General features: G+C 30.9%; 1 protein-coding gene across 24 annotated transcripts in view; it reads left to right on the forward strand.

Annotated features, from left to right (window-relative positions):
- Positions 1-7,500, forward strand: part of LOC116850282 (pleckstrin homology domain-containing family G member 5) — a 734,731-nt gene that overhangs the window by 114,425 nt on the left and 612,806 nt on the right. The window lies entirely within an intron of this gene.

Genomic DNA, 7,500 nt, shown 5'->3' on the forward strand with positions numbered 1-7,500 from the left:
TCTCTCTCTCCCTCTCTCTCTCTCTCTGTCTTTTTAGGAAAAAAGGTGGTAAATACAGATAAAATCAAATAGAGTAAAATTTTGTACATATGTAGAATCGAAAATATAAGAACGGCCTGAAATTCCATATATCAATTAAATTTAAGTCATAAATAAACTTATAAAATTTAAAGAAAGCTTATTATTATGCACTTGACAGAAGAATTTATATTTTTTCCAGCATATTATAAAACTTTATCGAAGAAAAAATCAATTTGGCTCTGTGTAGTAAAGAAACTAAATTTTTGTTTTAATTTAATATTCTTGACAAAAGTGCTAAATTCATTCAGGATAAATTTCAAAATAAATTTCTGAATATTAAAAATTTTGAATAAACCTGTCGTTGAATTGCTTGAACTGTGTTGAATAAATGTCGCTTACAATGAAGTCAAAATAGATTTCAAGATATATAAACTTATGAAATACTTGGGACAAGTAATAATTACTTGAATTCATTATGTATTTTTCTATGTATAAAGCAAAATGAAACAACAATGATAGAATAGAATAATATAAAGAACTCTGCACTAATTATATCGAAAAATCTATCCCGGTAATATTGGCTAATTTTCTTATATGTTGTCCCTTATGACTTGCTGAACATAAATGTAATAAACAAAAATCTAAATAATGGATAGTTATTGAGCTACATCCAGTTAAACATGAAAAACTTGGGCTGTGAAAACTTGGGCGGCCAATTATCTCAAAAAGTAATGGGTAATGCTAATGTCGATGGTACTTTTTGAAGACAAATAACTTAGAAAGTTTTTGACGGAAAAAAGTATGTCAACAATGTGTGAGTATAGACTTATAAGATGGGCCAATGCTGGAGAACAAGCTTTATTCATCGCTGCATACAAAAAAAAAATAATGGACGGAACTCGGAAAGAACGGTTGGAGGAGCAAAAGCCAAAAAGCAAAGAGCCTCTTTTCAATGTTAACGCTAATATTTATATCGATCGTATCGTGCCCGTTGCACGTGTCAAGAGCGGTGTTTCAGCTATACGGATATGCGATAAAAAAGAAGGATTTCCGCTGAAAATTTTTATGTTGATCTTGATGGAACTTTTCAAGATAATTTAAAACTCAAATAAATATCACCAGCTAATAGATTTTTTAAACTCTACTATTTTTTTTCAAACGTTTTTTTTCCAATAAACCAATACTTTTTTTAGATAATTAGCCGTTTCGCAATCCAAATTTTTCATGCTTGACTAGTTGTAGCTCAATAACTGTCTATTATTTAAATTTTTGTCTATGACATTTTTTATTCAGTAAGTCATAAGCTGCAACATATGAGAAAACCAGTCAATTTTACCGGGATAGATCTTTCTATCTAATTAGTGCGGGGTTTTTCCTTCCAATTTTTCCATGTTTGCTAATAATGCTGAAGCAGATTGTTAGTAAAGTTTATCTTGCTAAAAAATATAGAGTTCCTTTTTTTAATAGTTTAATCGTAAAACATTCACTGCTCAAAAGAAATGACACCGTTCAAAAGAATTATCGTTAAAAATATGTGGAATTTGAATAAACATTACTCTGTGAAAAATTATCGTACAAACATCTTGTTTTTTTTATTTAGAATAAAGTGTCTACTATATAACATTATTTTAGGGTTTGTGTTTACTGTTTTGTTACATCCTCTCTCCACTATTCTCTCAAAAATGAGCATGTGTTTTTTATAGTAAAAATTGCGTATTTCAGCTGGTTTTATAAAACCAGCAAAATCTCTTTCGTGAACTTTATTTATGGAATCATAAAGATTGACCTTCTTCTTCTTTTTCTTTGGAAAAAAGAAATTATACATACGATTTTTTCGTAGAAATATATTATATATACACATGCGCTCACACACAAAGCTATCCGTGAATTTTTGTTATTTACCCAACATGAACCGTGAAGAGGTTGCCAGTCAGATTTTGCACATTGTATGTATAATATATTAGATTATGTATAAATGTGTATATACATATATATATACAGATTTGAGTAAGTGTAAATGTATAAAATTGTGAGTTTCGAAGATGAATTTGAAAGATTTGGGAAGGTTATCAGCTAATCTACAAGAATTCGAAGAATTTGAAGAAATACTAATCTGAATCTGATATAAAATTCCTGAAAAGGGAATAAGGATCTGTATCAACATGCACAAGCGAAAAATGATAACGTACAGAAAAAAGGAATATCCGGTATTGAATCTCAAAATTCAATTTTATACATTTAACATCTACACAAATTTACATATATATTTACAATCTAATTAATAATACGTAAAATCTAATACGACGGGTAACTTATCTGCGGTATACATCGGACAGTGCTGGTGATAAACAATAAAAATGCATGGATAACTTCAGAGTATAGTATACTTCTGCGAAAAAAATCGTACCTACAACATTTTATTATATTTTTTTATTGAAGAAGAAAATCAATCTCTATGATCCGGTAAATAGAGTATACGAAAAAATTTTACCAGTTCGATAAGTCCCGCCAAAATAATTTTTACAATTTTGCAATTATGACTACAAAAATTATGTCCATATTTTTATAGACATCCGAATAATGTGAGAAATAATAAAGTAAAGATGTTATAAAACAAAAATCGAACAATAGCTGTTTACAGTAAACATTTTATCCTTGAAATTAAAAAAATTATGATATTAGGAATATTCTAAGCAAGTAGGAGTTAAACATTGGTGTTGGAGCGAATATTTATTAATATTGGAAAGATAATAATGTTTGACAATATTAATGCATGCGTTAGATAGATTTTGCAACATTTATAACATATGCAGTGAAACAATTCTTCACATCCAATTCTAATATCCAATGTTTTATCATTTTCGTAGCATTTAGTCACTAATCCACATTAAAATCCAATGTTTAATATTAATATTAATTAATCCCTCTTGTTATCACATGATTATACATTATTTCATTCAATAAGTTGCAAAAAATACTGCTTCAGCCAAAAGTCGAATCTAGACCTTGCTGGATGAGACGCCATACCAATTTGGCTACCAAAGTCTCGACAGCATTCCTTGCAATATAATGATTATAAGTCTTATTTGAATTGAAAGTAAGCGCTGTGTTGCGCAAAAAATGTAGTTTATGATCATTTTTCACAGAGTAATTCTCATTTCAATTTCACCTACTTTTGCATACATTTTTTTATGTTATATTTCTTTTAAGTAGTGTAACACGTATGAAACGTAAGAATAAAAATTGAAGTAAAACATCAGTGTATTCCTTGGTTGCAAAACTTCGCAATAATTTTTCCTATTTTTTGCTATATATCTTTATTCTGAAATATTATTTTAATTAAACATTCGAGAGCCGGAAATATATGCCGGAAATGTAATAGAAAAGACTTACAATATTATTGGAAAGTTTCTGAGACACTGCAACGTGTCAATAGACAATATAGCGTATGTTAACACTTTCACTTACTTCGGAAAAGTCGCAAAATGTATATACGAATGTACTTATATACCTTAAAAATAGAATAGTTTTAGTTTTCCTTGCAATATTTTTCTTACTTTTTCCAAAAACTTTTCGACGGTATTGTAGCTCTCTTCTGTTTCGTTAATTTCAACAATTAGCATTCTTTTTCGTCAATTTTGATTTTGTTATTTTGCAATCTATGAAGAGACCGCGTGTACAAACCTCTATTTCTAAGGTCATATTCGAGTTTGTAAATAAATACACGGGGAAAGTTTTTGATGCGACTCTCACTTGTCTAGTGTTTAATATTTGTATTATTATTCTAAACATTTCATTTAATCTCCGCGTACATTTACATTAATTTTCATGAAGAGCTTTATAAGCTCGCGTTAACGAATACTAGTAGTCGAATAAAAAAAGTAATATTTCTTAACGAACCCGTTTCTCCTCGTCACCGATTAAATTCCAGAATACGGTACCAGCTTCGTCTCAGCACAACGGCATGTAACGCCGCCCTTTGACACGACACAATTACGACGAAATCGATAGTCGCATGCTCGAAACACGGCCTTTCAATTAACTTGCATTTCACAGTCGCTCGACGTTGAAATCGAGTTTATTCGGTTTAACGCTCGTGATTGTTTCGCTGTGCATTTTCATCTATTAGATTTTATGATTTTCGGGAGCACAGAACAAAAACCACGCGTGCACTCTTCGAATCGGCGTGTAACAAAAGTTATTGGTATTTTATATAGAAATGTAACTGACGCTATTCATGTAACACAGCGTGTAAACGACGTAAAATTCCATCACTCTCACGCTACATGAACTTTTATTTTTAATCTTGGAAAGAAACACCATCGCCGAGAATTATCGTGACAACGGAACGATAATTTTTTGTATTGTATAGGGAGAACTAATTTATAAAGAATATGAGGAAAGAACATACATATATATATATATATATATATATATATATATATATATATATAGAGAGAGAGAGAGAGAATTCTTTGTCAAATTTGACATGCCTCTCCCTGTCTAAAAATCCTAAAAAGATTTTTTTGGGCTTATTTTATAACTATATATATATATATATATATATATATATATATATATATATATATACTTTTGTTTAAACCCTGGTCTTTAAAAAACAAATATAACAGACCTAATACAGCGGTCAAAATCTGAAAAAAAACGAACTATAAATAGTGAAATTACTAATTAAATCGTACTAAATCGGTTGCTATTTTCATGAAATCTAGTATTTATAGTGTCTATTTTAGTGTTTTTTCAGTCACTGATAACGAATTTGTAATCAGTATATCAAATTTTAAAATGGTCGGATCCAATATAGTGACTAAATGCTACGAAAATGATAAAAAATAATGATATTATTAACTGAGACTTACACTGTAGGTTCAATGCTCATTAAATTCAATATTGCAGCGCTTCTTCAATTGCTTTTAAATTTATAATTACAATGTCACATTTCAATATGACGGACATAATATGGTGGCTACCGTTTACGGAAGACGATTTAACAATTGCGAAATTCTGAATTAAAAGTAACGACTAGTTCCAATTTTTATGAAAATTAGTATTACAATATTTTCTTTAGAAAATACGAAATAATGGAACCAAGATTTTGAAGTTTGAAATTTAGTATATTTTAATTAATGATTTCACTATTTATAGTTCGTTTTTTTTCAGATTTTGACCGCCGTATTGGGTCCGTCATATTTGTTTTTTTACACAGGATGTCTGAAACCTTTCCTGACGCAATTTGTAGGAAAGTAGAACAGATTAAACAGAACAGAAAAACCTGCGTCCCTCCGCCCATAACTACGAGACAGCGTAGAGAGCCACGATTCGCGTGTATCACGGTCGCGCGCCGAGCGCTTATTGGCTCAGACATAATAATTAATTACTCGAAAACTATTGCGAATTTCGCAAAATCGTATTTGACTTTTCTGTTCCGTTTAAAGGGGTGCCGAAACGAGCGACAAACTTGATAAACGTCGATAACGCAGAGCGATCATCAAAAAATAGAAAACGTTATTATCATTTACCGACGAGATCGGATTTATGTACACATAGATACTTATGGAATAAAGATGATCGTCAAATAGGCGCTAACATGATACCGCTATCATCTTTTCACAGATGTTATGTGTGTGTGCTACGTTATCATTTCAATTTTCTTACACATAGACGTTACGTAAATGTGAGTAACACGTTGCCGATATTCGCATTCTCTCCAAAATAGGCTCTTGCTACTTTTTTTATGAATTCTTCAAACCGCTTATGTATTGAATGCATCAAAGAAAGAATTTTTAGAGAAGAATGTTGTAGGCGCAAGCGTAGTTTGCGAATAATTTTTTGAAAAATACGTTATCTATTATTTGAGATTTCAATATAATTAGCAACGGTAATTTGAGATATCATTTTTATTTTGCACTGATCAATATTACATTTTATTTTTGTACATAATTTAATCATATAAATTGGAACAGTCAGTACGCTGTAATTTTTAAAAAGTGAAATCAGTGTTACGATAGTAATAGTTTCACATCGTTTTCATCCTTGAGGCAGGAATGCCTTCTTTCATTTATACATGTACTTTTATTATACAAAAGCATTTTTGATTTGGTCAAGTCAACACAAAGTAAAATTTGTTGGGAAATGTCGTTGACGTGATACCGAATACCTTTGCAAAACTATTGTCTCATGCTGATTCGACAAAATTAAAAACTTTTGCATGGTGAAAGTACGTACGAAAATGAAGCGGAGCATCCCACAATATGAAACGAAAACATAAGGAACAGTTACCATCACCACATCGAATCTTTCTGCAAAGTTTACTTATTTCTACCTGCGTCGAATTAAAAACTCTTTTGCATGATGAAAGTACGTGCGAAAATAAAACAGAGAATTTCCCTCAATATGAGACAAAAATAATAAAAAAAAAGAAAGTAAATGAAACGCGGCAATTACCTGTCGCGGTAAGGCCCGCAACACCTACTCGCATGAGGAATACGTGTCTTAATTTGTCTTAATTGTTGCCTCAATTGTCGCGAAGTCGAAACGCGTTATTAAAAATCGGCGCGGAATAATCTAGAAAATAACTCCCAATGCGTTCACCTCGACGGTTGATAGTGCTATGGTGTGACGCTCGAACACGTGCTAATGCACGCGTGTTACATGACCGGTTGCGTCCCCCCCCCCCACCTGCTCAGTCAACGGTCCGAGCGGGACGTTACGACGGTCGGTTTATCTAGTCTTTGTTGAGCCTAAAATTTTTGTTAGAGCCGTTACCCAAGTATTGTTATTTCTGATTATTCGATCATCATTATTTCTTTATTATCCACTCGCGAAATTATCACACGATTAGAGCAGATATTATTATCACTACCATTTAAAATATTCGAGTATTATTATTTCTTTATTCGATTATTATATAATTTATTCGATTATTATTTACTTATTGCTATTGCGCTTAGGAAAGCAACTCAGGCACGACAATTTCTTTACCTAGTCTTTTATCAGTTATTATCGCCATTGCTCAGTTATTATTATTCATTGTTATTATGGATTATTTGATCATAGTTATTCCGTAATTATGCACTCGCAAATATTATCACACCATTGTCGAACAGATATTATTATCACTAACATTTAATATTCGAGTATTATTACTTCTTTACTCGGTTATTATTTAATTATTGCTATTACGCATAGAAAAGTAACTATATAATAATACTCTCGTATATATAAATATAAATATATATATATATATATATATATTCGTGAGATATTTGACATTATCTTAGTCATTTATTAAAGAAGATATTCGAACGTTCCGCCTTCACATAGTAAACACTCCATACATCGTTTAACAGATTTAAGGTGATTTGACCCTTCTTGATTCCTTCTTGTGAGGTTACCTCAAAGATAAAATGTATTCGCGTCCATTTGTTTCTGTAGAAGATTTAAAAGAACGAACTGTATTAC

Source organism: Odontomachus brunneus, unplaced genomic scaffold, assembly GCF_010583005.1.
Source record: "Odontomachus brunneus isolate Ranch 3 - 2012 unplaced genomic scaffold, Obru_v1 Obru_scaffold_141, whole genome shotgun sequence".
In the NCBI taxonomy this organism is placed as follows: Eukaryota; Metazoa; Arthropoda; class Insecta; order Hymenoptera; family Formicidae; genus Odontomachus; species Odontomachus brunneus.